Raw genomic sequence first — 13,804 nt, 5'->3', positions numbered from 1 at the left:
TTTTTAAATGCAAATTTCTAACTATAACTTCTGTAAAAGCTATGGTTTTTTCAGTGAATTACACAGATATTTTAAATGTTAATTTCTAACTACAATGTCCCTATAACCTACAATGTTTTTTGTGTAAATTTTAAAAAGACGTGTATGCTTTTTATAGTGAAAACTAACTTAATAGTAGTCTTTTATAAATTATAATTATGGCTCACGGTTGTATGGTATTTATTTTTTGGGCATTTCTGTCTGTATTTATCGATTTTTTTTCAAAATAATTGTATCTGTAGTTATCCATATATATTTTGGGTTTTGTAAAAAAATGAATCTAAAATGAGTATATTTCCACATTTATTTGGCTTATAAATATGCACTCATGCCTGAAGGAGTGAACGTTTTCAATCATATAAAAACTCTCAGATGATAAAATACGCACAACCTTGATATTAAAATGTGCATGTTTTCTTATACGAGCATATATATTGCTCTTTAAGGCTCTTTACTAAAATCTTTTATTGTTTTAACCCTTTTACTTTTACAACAACAGACCTATTGGCCTGGTAGTCATGATTGACAGCATTTAGAATGGCGCAAAAAATAACCCAATTTCCGTTTTCATCCACATTTTGAAATAAATACAGATACGAAAATAAATGGTTTTCTTTCTGTATTTATCTGTATATATCAGTAAGAACGGAAAACAAGGAACCCTACTTATTATTTAACAATGTTTACAACTTGATTAGCAGTAACTAACATATAAGTGTAGTAAAAGTGTGACGCAGCACCTATAATACCTGACTTCGAACAACAGTGTTCACAGTTCGATTCCCGGCTCCAGCAGCATGATAGCCCACCACTATCTCACTGTGGGTAACACCTTGCTTAATCTTTCCAACGCCCCGAGCGTCGGCACACCTTTCCGGAGGTAGCTCTACGCTTTACAAATGCTGGCATTTTTTTTATTTAACAGCATGATGATGACAAATATTAGCACGTTTTTTTTCTTCTACTCTGAACAATATTTATTTTTTCTATTTAGATGTTTTTAATCATGAGAATGCAAATGACACAGTTTGCCGGGTAACACTTTTTATACTCTCCAACATATATACATATTAATGACCTTATACGTGTTACGATGGAAATCGAAACCTTTACAGCTTCACAGTTTGTAACCTTTTCCTACACGCGCACAAGTTAAACAGTTAAAACGTGAGCACGTGTAAACTGTAAAAGTGACATCTAAATGGGTGGAGCCGCATCTTCCTTCCATAGACTACTCAATATCCAAAAAGTATATAAATAAACCACACCTGCTGTTCGATTAGTTTAGTTTTCACGAGTTATTTATCCGTGTCCATTCTGTGATGCAGGTTCTCTTTTCTAGCGTCGGATTCTTGTTTTGCGTATTCATATTCCGGAGTTGTAAGTTGTTTGATTATGGCATAGTGGATATTTATAATACGTAGCTATTTGTCAATATTTAAACATTTATATCTAGAAAAAAGTGTTATTGCATGTTTTTGCCTTTTTTCTGTAATATCAGTAGCTGATTTACAGAAACAGACAGTTTACAGCAAACATTGCTCCTTTTCTGGCTCCTTTGAGCTTATATATTGTGACTTTCTATATTATAATATTGACACTATACTTCACTTCAGAGGTGTTGGTGACATGTCGGCGCAAAACCTAAAGATTTATAATTAACATTTCCAGCTTCCGGTTAATAGTCTGTTTTCCCCTGGGAATCATATACTGTCAATATGTATATTATAATATTGTCAGTCATTGTATTCTCAGAGGAGTTCATGACCCATCGGTGCAAAGAGTAAAGATATATAAGCAATGTCACCAGCTTCTGGTTTTTAGTCTGTTTCCCCCTTGTGATCATATGCAGTGAATATGTGTATTATAATATTCACAACTATTATGATGTCAGAGGAGTTTATGACCAGTCGCCACAAAAATTATTCATTTCGAAGTCCCGGAGAAAACAAGCTCTAAAATATTCACTGCTCAAAAGTATTATGTTATTGATCTTCTGTTGTATTCATAACTTTATTTTCCCTTTCTTTTTACTGCAACAATGTTGTCACTTTTTATATTGTAATATAGTGTCATATTCTTACAGAAGAGTAATTGGAGATTTGTCGGCGCCATCTGAAATACAGCTTACTAACCTTTATAACATACTTGATCAGATATTTTTTCAGTGAGCATATTTAACGAAATTGCAGTCTAAAAAAATATAGCTTTCATACATACTTTCCTACTTTAAACATTTGTTAAACCCTACATTTCTTAATGTTATTTAATAATTTCTATTTTTCTCTGTTGCAGTTCCTATACACCTTCTCCCTACAGAATGGCCGTACTCAAAGTACGGCCCGCGGGCCATTTGCGGCCCGCCAGTCCTTTCCTTGCGGCCCCACCAGCAGTCACGGACTCAGCGCCATTACTGCTGTTGTGGTGTCTCCTTGGGGGCTGCATTTGCGAGAAAAGGTCAAAGGGCATGCACAGACAATTAGTGTCTCCATGCTCACCTGCGCACCCCCCTCATCTGCCCTTGTGACCTCATAGGCTTGCGTAGCAGCAGGACCTACTTCGCACGCCGACGGAAGCAGTGTATGCCGAGTTGAAACCAAGCCGAGATTCACTGCCCCCTGGCACCAATTGCTGCAAAAGCAGTAAGTATATGCCAATGCCATAATTGTTATTGCTGGGCCCCCATACTTTGTGGATTTCTGTTGCTAGACCTTGTTCATGCACCACACAAAAGGTCAAGATATCGTTTGGGGTTTTCCAGGGTGCTTAAAATCTTGGGCAGAAGAGTTATGTATGTTTTTCTTTTCGATTTATTACGAGTGGTTTTGCAAATTAATTTAAGCGCATGGGACAGTAGATGGCGTTGTTGCCGTATTCTGTGACCAATTGTGAGTTAATCATTGGCTGAAATGTACTTTTTATGCGAGTTTGTTCTCCCTGAGTTAGCAGGCAGGGCTGCTGAGACGTGTAACTATTGGGGCTCCATTATTGCCTTCAGGGTGAAAAAAAATAGACATCAACTCGGTAGCAGCACTACTGCTCAAAAAGCCTTTGTCATTTCAAATCGACTGTTTTAATTCTTTCAGTCTCATCATTTGAGACCTGAAGCATTCTCATTAATATATACAACAAAGCTTTAGTTTTTGCTTATTTATCTTATGCACCTAACAACTACTGGGATCGCCATTTTCGCCCTTAGATAAATATCAACTCAACAGCAGCACAAAGCCTTTGATGCAATTCCAATTAGGCCCGTTTTAGTTCTTTCACAGTTTCATCATTTCAGAACTGAAGCATTTTCAATTTTATATACAACAAACCCATAGTTGTTGCTAATTTATCTTATGCAACTAACAACTATTGGGATCTCCATTTTCACCCTCAGGGTGAACCAACAATATCTCATCTCAATACCAGCATCACTGCTCAAAGATTTTTATGTAATTCAAATAGACTTGTTTTAGTTCTTTCATAGTCTCATAACTGAAGCATTTTCAACATTATAATATATTTACAACAAAGCCATAGTTGTTGCTTATTTATCCTATGCAACTAACAACCATTGGCAAAGCCAATAGTCCCGACTTGTCGCAGGTATAATGTCACTGGTTGTATCTGATATATCTGGATACAATGGCAAACAGCAAAATACCAGTAGGGTGGCAAACCATGCTAAGCACAGATTTTGAAACGGGTTTAATTTTTTTTACTCTAAAAACCCCGCCCACCCCCCCACTGACCCGGCCCCCACCGGTGCGGCCCTTGGCCACAAACCACACTGTAATTTTGGCCCCGGACAGAAAGTTAGTGAGTACCCATGCTATAGAATATATATTACCAGTATTGTATATTATTATAGTACTGTCCTATATATTCTTTAAAGAGTACATGATTTGTTAGCGGAACAGTGTACGACCTCTAAGCACTATGACAGAACATTCCAGAATTCTACAGAACGCAAATTTCAAAAAATGATAATGCGTACATTTCTATGTAATATGAAGCCATTTGTGTTTAACTGTTTTTTACTTGTTCTTCTGACCTCAGATGATATGGTGCGGGAGTGTTTCTTGTAGCTCTTCTTTTCTACTTCTAAAAGTAACACACGCCCTCTTATATTATCAAGAATATGGGGCAACACTTTTACAAACTATAGTAGAATAAAAAAAAAGTATGTGGCCATGCTTAACTAATATTTTATGAAATTCCATTTTTTTGTCACCTCTTTCACATATACAGCGTCAGTTTCCGAAGAAAGTTCATTTGTCATTGCTAAATAAAAACTGTTTGAAACCTCGACCAAAATTTTTGCTGCGCAACCACACCTCCCCGTCATAAAATTAAACACCACATCATAAGTAAATACTGCTCCTGGGAGGTATCCCACCAACAAACTTGATAAAAAGAAAAACGCAAGACACTCTGTTATTCTTTTGCCATGATTTGCACAACCCACGGAAATTATATAAATGGTCCTTAAAATATATAACAACTATTTTTACCTTCACAATCCCTCTCCACCACCTTGTGACCACTGTACAGAGTGAGTAGTGTTCCTACTGTCCCTGCTACTACTTTGATTTCCCTTACTCCTTCAGAAGTGCGTCACAAAATGGCTGACAACAGTGAACCGTTCCCACCCAATAAGGAGCAAACTTGTACTCAGTACACTTTAGCCAATAAAATATCCATGTTGTTCCGCATAGGAGGACAGAATGGCTGCCAACACTTCTACTTTTAATGCTTCACAACCAATGAACATTAAGCTTGGGAAGGTCCCACTTGTAACACGTTACCCAATGAGATGTTCCTAATACTGCGTGGAGGGTGAAGGAATCGCTGACAACACTTTTACTTTCAATGGTTTAGAGCCAATCAACATTAAGCTTCGGAAAGTCCTCCTTGAAACACGTCAGCCAATCAGATGTCCCTCCTACTCCGCGGAGGGGAAGTGAATGGCTGGTAACACTTCTACTTTCAATAGTTCGCAACCAATCAACATGAAGCTCTGGAAGCTCCTCCTTAGAACACGTCAGCCAATCAGATGTCCCTCCTACACTGCGGAGGAGAAGGGAATACCTAGCAACACTTCTACTTTCAATAGTTCACAACCAGTCAACATTAAGCTCTAGAAGGTCCTCCTTCCAACATGTGAGCCAACTAGATGTCCTTGCTACTCTGCGAAGGGGAAGTGAATAGCTAGAAACACTTCTACTTTCGATGGTTTGCAACTAAAGAACATTAAGCTTGTTGTTGGAACACCTCAGCCAATTAAACGTTAATTTTGTTCCGCAAATAGATACAGAACACACCCTCCCACATATTAATACATTTTCTGTAACAAAGTGACTCTATCTGTGATGAAAGTGAACACTGCATGATAAACAATCATTATAGCGCATTTTATTAAAGGAAGGCCGCAATGCAGCGCATTGTTGTTTTCCCGATATAATTTCCACAGCCTACTTCACCCCCCACCCAACATAAGTGAAGCCCCGGGCCTGTGGGGGCCCCAGCGGGCCCCTTCTAATGTTTTGTAAGAAATACCCCAGGGATAGAGAACACTCCCTACCACATATTAATAAATTTCCTGTAACAAAGTGACTCTATCTGTGATAACAGTGAACACTGCATAGTAAGTAAACATTATTCCGCATTATAATACAGGGAGGCCGCAATACGGCGCATTGTTGTTTTCCCGATATAATTTCCACAGCCTACTGAACCTCCCTCCCAACATAAATAAAGCCCCGGGACTGCGGGGCCCCTGTAAGCCCCAGCTAATATTTTTTTAAGAAATACCTCCGGGACCTAGCCCAGTCAGGGGCCTCTTTAAAATAAAACTTGGGAACCCGCGATCCCAGCGCCAATTGCGACAATTTGTTTTTTTTAACTGCTTGTTTTGGCCCTTGGGGTCCTTCTGGAACCCCCTAAGCAGGCCTAAGGGGTCAGGGTGTTTCTACCCTGCTCCCTTCTCTTGTTTCATGTCTTTGTTACTCTGTTTTCTGGTGACTCGCTTCTACTGAGTCACAAGATGGCTGCCAACACTTCCTGGTTTAGAGTGTTGGCAGCCTATCACAGTGAAGCTCTTGCACGGGACTCCACCCAGATATCGGAACTTTAATTTTTCAATTTTCTCAGCAAATACTGAACCGATTTACACTATTTAGACAAAAAGGTAACTTTATGATACAAGCACTGCCTTTCTGCCAAATTTGGGGTAATTCCGTTCAGTAGTTTTGGCTGTAGCATTGCACAAACTTTCCTATGGGAAATTGATTTTTTGACTCTTATTTTTTGAATTTCTCAAAAACTACGGATTTACACCATTGAAAAAAATAGGTCGCGTTCTGAACCAAGCTCTACCTTTTTGCCAAATTTGAGGGAATTCTGTTCAGCAGTTCGGTCTGTAGCTCGTCGCAAAATTTCCTATGGAAATTAACATGGAGATAACGCGTTTTGGGACCCCCCCTTTTTCTCTGCCCCCGCTTGACGAATCACCCCCAACCTTTCAGGATAGGAGCTGACCTGGATAGACTTTTTTAGGGGGAATTTCAGGGAGATTCGTCGAAACTAGGTTCTAACTATAACTACCTACCGGCAACCGCCAGTAGGTTATATATATATATTGCCATGTGACATGGCCCTTCGCGGGCTGAAACGCGTTATGGTCGGTGTGGTGTTTGGGCTACAATAAAGAATTTTGCACCATCATTAGGTTCATCTCGTCTATTGCCGAAGCTGCTGTCAAGACGTTTTCTGCCTCATATATATATATATATATATATATATATATATATATGAATTCAGCTTTTCTCCTTGCAGAGAAGTTGGTTCCTCGTGCACTCCCGTGTGTTATTCAAATTACACCACACTGGTTTTTAGTCGATTGTAGGCTTTATTTTCAGCAACCAGCAACACCTTACGCGTTTCGGTCTCTACGGAGACCTTGCTCACAGGTTAACTGAGTCGACATGTTTTTGCATTTAAATAAAGTGAAAAAAATACTTGAAAAAAATACTCCTGAAGTTACATCACTTCCTGTTTATCACACAGGCTTTGTGGGACATGTAGTTTATGGTAATAATTTCTGAATTACAGTGCATCCTACCATATATTGAACCAACAATTGTCACGCAATTCTATACATTTATGCGAATTAATTCAATGCTTTTAACCAATTTTAAACAAAAGTAAAGCCCTCCAGTGGGCATAAGCAATCAGCACATATAAGGCCCTCTAATCGGCTGATATTTCTTGCTAAATAGGTAGGAATTATCTATGTTTCTATGTATCATATTGTCATGGTTCTTATTACATGTCCTTAATTAGGGAAAAATTAAGGGGGGAAAGAAAGGGGTTTTCTTTGTGTAAACATAATAGTGCAGATTAAAATTAATGTTTTACAGGGTAGGTATCATTGTTTCTGATCAGTTTTTAGTTAATGTTCTTCGAGTCAGTTTAAAGGTGGCAGTGTAATTCTTCATCCTGATTATGCCCATAGGGGCTCAAAGTTCGGAAGTTCCACCTCTTTGATTAGGTCCAACACTTTCAATTCCATAAAAAGTTAGAGCGTTCCAATTTCCTTTATGTTCCTTTTCCATATGTTTTGCCATTGCGTTGCTGCGATCTGAGTTAATAGTAGCTCGAACATGCTCCAAAATGCGTAGTTTTAATTCTTTTTTTGTGCTTCCAATGTACTTCAAGGAGCACGGACATTCCAAAGCATATATAACAAATTGTGTTTTGCAATTGATTAATTGATCAATCCTCCAAAGTTTTTTATTCGCCATCTCTAGTTCCTTGGTTGTTTTGGCAATGCAACAAACTTTACATCCAGAGCATTTGTAAAATCCTCTGGGTCTGCGCCATACTTCTGGTTTTTTTTGTTCTTGAAAATGACTATGGATAAGTTTGTCTCTCAAATTTTTGGCTCTTCGATAAGTCACATTGGGATGATCCCCCACTATTTCAGCAACTTTTGGGTCCATATGCAATATGTGCCAGTTTTTTCTGAGGATTTTGATGATTGCTTGATTGGCCGTTGAGTGAGTAGTAATGAATCAAATTTTTTCTTCATCATCTGGTTTTTGTTTTTCTCTGAGCAAATCAGTTCTTTTGATACTGGAGGAGCGATTTAAAGCTGTCTGAATCCATGCTGGATTGTATTTACATTTTTCAAATCTTTTTCTGGCTAAATTTTTGTGTATTTGCCAGTCATCATCATTAGAACAGATCCTCTTTATGCAAAGAAATTCTCCGTATGGAATATTGTGTATTAAACTTGGTTGGTGAAAGCTTTGGGCATGTAAGACCGCGTTTGTTGCGGTGCTCTTACGATGTAATGTTGTTTGTAATACATTGTCTTTCACAATAATCTCCGTATCCAGAAAAACTACCCTTGATTCACTGATTGTGTACGTAAATTTTAGACCAAAATTTGAATTGTTGAGGATTTCAAAATAGGTTTCAAATTCTTCATTTGTTCCTTCCCAGATTAACAGCAAGTCATCTATATATCTTAACCACGCTATGGTTTTTTGTACCGCTTCATCATTTTCAGATCTCCATGCCCATGTTTTCTCCCATTGTCCCATTGTTAGACATGCATATGATGGACTAAAAGAAAAGCCCATCGCTGTGCCTTTAGATTGACGATAAATTTCATGTCCAAATAAAAATATGTTCTGATCCAGGCACATTGAAATCATCTTCGTAAGCATGTTGTTGTGGTCCATAAATTGTATGCTTCTGTCCATTAGGAAAGATTTGCAAGCCTCCAAACCAATTTTGTTCTGAATATTAGAATACAAAGATACGACATCCATCGTATTCAGCTTGTATGAGGGTTGCCATGGAGTGTCTTGCAGTCTTCTCAACATGTCCCCCGTGTCTTTTATGTACGAGGTTAAGCCTTTAACATATGGTAGCTAAAACACATCTATATAATTCGCAATGGGTTCCAGTAGGGCTCCTTTGGCTGAAATTATTGGTCTTCCTGGGGGTCTAGTGGGGTGTTTGTGAATCTTCGGTAGAAAATATATTGTGGCCATTTTTGGATGTTTTGTTTGAAGATATTTGTACTCGTCACTGTCAATCAGTTTTTGATTGAACCACGTGTCTAGTTTTTTGTCTAGACCTTCTTTCAGTTTTGGCAAGGGATTGGTTTTCAGTTTTTCGTAATATTCCTTATTCTGTAATTGTGAATGAGCTTCTCGCATGTATGCCTCCTTGTCTAGAACAATGACATTGCCGCCCTTGTCCGCAATTTTAATTTCAATGGTGTCATCTTTTTGAAGTGAGTTTAAGGCTTGGTGTTCTTGTTTAGTTAGATTGTCTTTGGTGATAGGAGCTTTCAATTGGTAAAGATCCTTTACGACGCATTCTTGAAAAAAATCTATTTTATTCCCTGGTGGTAATTGTGGGTAAAATTTAGACTGTGGTTTCATTTTGGAGATTCCAGCTCCCAGTTGTACACAATGTGTCTGTACTTGTCCACCCCCTTGTTGTGGGGTCTGGCTTAGTTCCATCAAGTTCACAAAATGTTCAGCATCTTGTATTGGTGTTTGCATTGTTGGTTGAATAGTATTTCTTCTGTAGTTGGCCATATCTGGTTTGTCAATAAATAGTTTTGCTAATTTTATTTTTCTCACGAATTTATAGAGATCTATCCGCGTTTCAGCCAAATTCATACCACTCGTTGGACAGAAATTCATGCCTCGTTTGAGAACCTTTAATTTCAATTCACTCAAATTTTTCGATGATAAGTTGATTACTTGTAATTCTTGGTCGTCAGATGTATCGTTTTGTTCTTCATTTAGTAATGCCATTTCTTGATCTATCACCTCAATATCCTGATGTTTATTTAGGAGTTCCACTTTTTTCTCATATTGCGTGTCATGGTTCCTACGCGGTCTGCGCCAGAAGCTTGTGCCGTATTTTTGCTTGCCTCTTCTGGTTTGTTTTGGGGTGTGTTTCCCCGTCCCCTTCCTCTCCCTCTTCCTCTCTGGTTTGGATTTTTCGGAGGGCCCATTGTTTTTTCCCAAGTCCTTTGATTGAATGCTAATTTCAAATCGTCTAAAAAAGAACTCCTTGCTCTGGCTTCTCTTTGTTCCTCTTCCCCTCCGCTTAGGCTAGGTTCTGTTGATGCGAGGGAGGATACTGAGGACGTGCTTATATATATATATATAGATATAGATAGATATAGATATAGATATATATGTATATATATATATATTATGCTCCAAATTCTTCCCCACTCGCAAAAGAATTCTCCACACTCACGGGGCTGATTTTCCAAGGTTGTTTTATTTTACAACAGACAAGACAGACGCATTCGCGTTTCGGCACACAGCCTTTCTCGATGTCAGTAGCCACTGGACATCAGCATGTTTATAAAACTTTATCCCCGCAATAAAGGAAGGACTTATGGCTTACTGACATTCACCAGCGCCATCTTGGAGAGGTGTATATTATCATAGATATGATTGATCCTATGTATGTTATAAGTTTCCACATACATTGTATCCACTCATTTAACCAAGTGAAATCAGAAATGTGAGATGTAATAGATTTACCATCATTCCACACATACAATTCTCAGTATTTAAATCAAATTGAATTACTTGGTTTCCAAACAAAATTGAGCCGTGTATCGGCTATTCTCCTTCCTTTGATATTATTCAGGTCAGCATTCAAACAAATCAACCATTAACCTACCATTTTATCTGTATTAACATTTCTATACTTTTCTCATATTTCATTTTTCAATTCCTCTTATCAAATTCATGTTTGCAATCTTGGAGCCAACCAAGGCACATCGTTTACCTTTCAATAGAATTTCAAAGTCACAAATTAATCTTAAATCCAAAATGAAAACGTTATTTCATCCAAAATAGCCTCAAAACACTGTTCCTTATATACATATATACAAATATACATATATACAAATAAAGATATCACAGTCACATCCTTTGCAGTTTCATCATTATGTTGTTATTCATTGGTTATGTACTAGTGTGCACCATCAGGTCTTCACCACTATTCATACCCCAAGGGGTTTTGGTATGGAGGTCAATAATGTACCTCAATTCCAATCTTCGAAGTTTCTTTAATCTGTCCCCTCCTCTGATATTGTCAGGGACTAAATCAAGTCCAAAACAGAGTAACTGGTTCCGATAACTTTTATGTTTTTCCGCAAAGTGTCTTGCGACCGGATATGCTTGGTCCACCTTGTCTATTGCAATCATGTGCTCTAATATCCGCATTTTAAATGGATGCACAGTGCTGCATATGTAACGCAACCCGCAAGGGCAAACAAGACAATACACCACATACGGTGTGCTGCAAGTAATAAACGTGCTGATTTTTTTTACCATACCAGTGTCTTGGATAGTATATGTAAGCGCTCTTTTGCTGTTACAACACGCTTTACATTTATGACAGGGGAAGAAACCTTTCATATCCTTCAGGGTATTAGTTTTGGATGGTGTCTTTTACAGATGGCTTCGTACCAATTGATCTCGGATGGACCTAGCCTTTTTAAATGTGACCAAAGGAAAATTAGGGACATCCTCACCTATGACAGTATCCGTTTTAAGGATATGCCAGTTTTTTTTCAGCATTTGTTTTAAATAATTAGCCTCTGCTGAGTATGGGATGATCAGTCGAAATTTACCTCCTTCTGTTTTCTTGTCCCTACTCTGTTTCAGTTAATTATCTCTGGTCATTGTTCTTACTTTGCAAAGTGTTTTGTTCAGGGTAACAGGATTGTAACCCCTTACAATGAATCTAGCTACACTCTCGAATGCTGCTGTTTCAAAGTCACAATCGCGTGTGCAATTTCTCCCGAGTCTAAGTAACTGGATACTTTGCACTAGTTTGGGGGGGTGGCTGCTTGTTGCATATAATATCGAATTGCCAGCCGTGGCTTTACGATATAATGAAGTCTTGATCTTGCCCCCAACAACTTGCACTCTCAGGTCCAAGTAGTCCACTGCCACTGGACTAATTGTCCCTGAGAAGTGCAAGTTGTGATCGTTTTCATTCAGGTTGTTGATATAGTGAGGTGCAGTCTCCTTTGTCCCTTGCCAGATGCTAAAAAAATCATCGATGCCACTTTATCACCGAGCCACTTGATGTGTCGTCCCTGTAGGTTCTGGGCACCCACTCCTCCCACCAACCAACGAACAAGTTCGCGTAACTGGGAGCGAAGCAGGTGCCCATTGCCGTACCAGACACCTGTTTGTAATATTCTTCCTCAGAAAGGAAAATGTTGTTAGTTAAGCAAAAATGCAAAACTCAATCAACATGCAGTTGTGTTGCACATATCTTAACTGTCTTTTCTTTAGGTAGACAGTGACCGCCTCTATTCCTTTTGAGTGTTCAATACAGGTGTAAAGACTCGTTATATCAAGTACAACAAGTAGGTAGTCAGATTGCCATTGTACATCTATGATTTTAGTCAAAAAGTCCTTGGTGTCTTACACATGGTAAGATAACTTAGTCAACCATGGACATGTACACTGGACCCCGCTAAATATTGTCCAGAACTGGTTCCCCCTATTTGTATTCGAAGATAACTTAGTCACCAAGTTTGCCAGAAAATAGTCAAGAAACTTTGAAACATGTTCCATCAGTCCCTGAACTGTAGAAACAATTGGTCTCCCAGGGGGGGTGCACATTGTCTTTATGTATCTTGGGAATGTGGTAAAATGTGGGGCAGGTAGGATTAGAGTTGCGTAGGTATAAATGTTCTTCATTCCCAAGCATTCCTTTACAATACCACTTATTTATGAGTTCATCATATGCCTGGATACTTTGTTGGTATACTTTAGAAGAGGTTTTCTGATAGCATCTCCCATCAGATAGTTGTCTCATTGCCTCAAGGTGGTATTGTTCTCTTGTTTGTACCACCACATTCCCCCCTTTGTCCGAGGGTTTTATAATGATGGACTTGTCACTAGCCAGTGTGTTCAATGCGGTTTTCTCATTATATATATATATATATATATATATATATATATATATATATATATCGCCAGTAGGTAGTTATAGTTAGGATTATTTTCAATAGGAAAATTGCAACATTCTATTGGGAATAACGTTGGCGCCGGTTGAGGAATCTGCCTGAAAATATCCTCAAAAAAGGCGCTCCGGTCCTTCCCTGAAAGTTTGGCGGGGATTCGTCAAGCGGGGGGCGAGATAAAAGGGGGGTCCCAAAATGTGTTTTCCCCATGTTAATTTCTATAGGGCGGTCAACCTCACTTTTAGCCCGAACGGCTGAATGGATTTCCACCGAACTTGGCAAACTTGTAGGGAGTGGTAGCCCGATGTGCCTTTGCTATGTCTCAAGATATGTGCTCCAGTGGATTTTGAGTAATTTAGGTTCCAAAAAATATATATATCTGTAAGCGCGACCCGGTACGCGCTCCGGGGCGCGAACCAGCGTGCTACGCGAGTTCGCGAGCGGAAAGCTGATTGGCTCTCGGGTGTCTGTAAACATTCCAAACAGTCCATTGCGGCCGCCATCTTGTGTTTCGGTAGGATCGAGACACAAGAGGTGGCAAAAACAAAGAGGGGAAATGACCAAAAGGGGTCAGGGTAGACCCCCCTGACTCCCTAGGTTTGATGTGGTGGCCATAAAAGGGCCACGCGGGGTAAAAAAAATATTTTTTTTTCCGATTTGCGCAGGGGAGCGCCCGATACGCGCACTGCATAGCGTACCGGGGAGCGTACCCTAGAGAAAAAAGAATGACAGAGTTTT

Source organism: Lissotriton vulgaris, chromosome 2_1 (assembly GCF_964263255.1).
Source record: "Lissotriton vulgaris chromosome 2_1, aLisVul1.2, whole genome shotgun sequence".
NCBI classification, from domain to species: Eukaryota; Metazoa; Chordata; class Amphibia; order Caudata; family Salamandridae; genus Lissotriton; species Lissotriton vulgaris.
This window is presented reverse-complemented; position numbering follows the sequence as displayed.